The sequence below is a fragment of the Cucurbita maxima genome, unplaced genomic scaffold (assembly GCF_002738345.1).
Source record: "Cucurbita maxima cultivar Rimu unplaced genomic scaffold, Cmax_1.0 Cma_Scf00506, whole genome shotgun sequence".
NCBI lineage: Eukaryota > Viridiplantae > Streptophyta > Magnoliopsida > Cucurbitales > Cucurbitaceae > Cucurbita > Cucurbita maxima.
The window spans coordinates 13,117-14,353 of NW_019272522.1; positions in this window are offsets into that span (position 1 = coordinate 13,117).

Consider the following 1,237-nt stretch of genomic DNA (forward strand, 5'->3'; position numbering starts at 1 on the left):
GTAGATTTTGGTTGTTGCTCTAAATCTCTATTCTCCTTCTGATGATCTGGTAGTTTCTTTGGCTCGTTCGTCGATTGCGTGTTCAATCCAGATTCCATCTTCGATTTTCTCATCTCCAATATGGTGATTTTTCCGAATCCCCTGTGTATCCCCTCGTTTCCAACGGTTTTCACCGCCTCACAACTACCGCCATCGTCTTTTTCTCCGTCGTGTTCTTACGCTTTCAGATCTTCATTTTTAGCCATCAAGAGAAGACCTAAGACCTTGGTTTGTTGCGTCACCAAGGCTAGGTTGATTGTTTCTTCCACTTTTTTATCGGCTTGACAATCTTTTACAAAATGGCCCTCTACCACAATTGTAACATTTGTCGGAGTTATAATAATTTGCATAGTGCATATTTATGACATTTGTAGCACTGAATGTTCTACCACAATTGTAACATTTGTCGGAGTTATAATAATTTGCATAGTGCATATTTATGACATTTGTAGCACTGAATGTTGGAGTAAATTGATCGACTGCCTCTTCCTCCATTGCGTCCTCTTCCATGTCAATTTGCTTGGCTCGGCTGTCCCTTCTTCTTATATTATTCTTCATGACTACTTCCTTGAGCACAGTGACCATTTTTACTACTTTCACTATCAAAACCTCTACCTTAGAAATTTTAAGAGTAGAGTACCTTTTAATCTTTGATTGACGCCTTGGTTTGAAGTGATTGATCAAGTGTTTCCTCCTTCTTCTTCTTACGTTGCTCGTCTTCCTCGAGAAAACTGGCTAGCTCGTCGACTGTGAACGTTGCTAGGTCCTTTAACTCTTCTATCGCGCATACAACATTCTAAAGTTTTTGGTTATGATCTTAAAATCTTCTCCAAAACCCGTGTCTCGGCTAACATTTCTCCATTTCGATTGAGTTGGTTAACTAGAGTTTGTACATGCGTGATGTAGTCAGATACACTTTCTGACTCCTTCATCTTCATGCTCTCCAACTTGCCACAAAGAGTTTGGAGACGCACTTGCTTGACTCGGTCGATTTCTTTGAACACTTTTCCTAAAGTTTCTGACGTTTCTTTTCAAGTAGTTGCATTGGCAAGCTTCGCAAAGCCCGACTCGTCAACGGCTCGGAACAACATGTATAGTGTCGCCTTATCCTTTGATCACACCTCTTTTAACGTCTTGTTTTGTGCCGCTGTATAACCCGTGGTATCTTTTGGTTCTTCTAACCCTTCTTCGACCACCT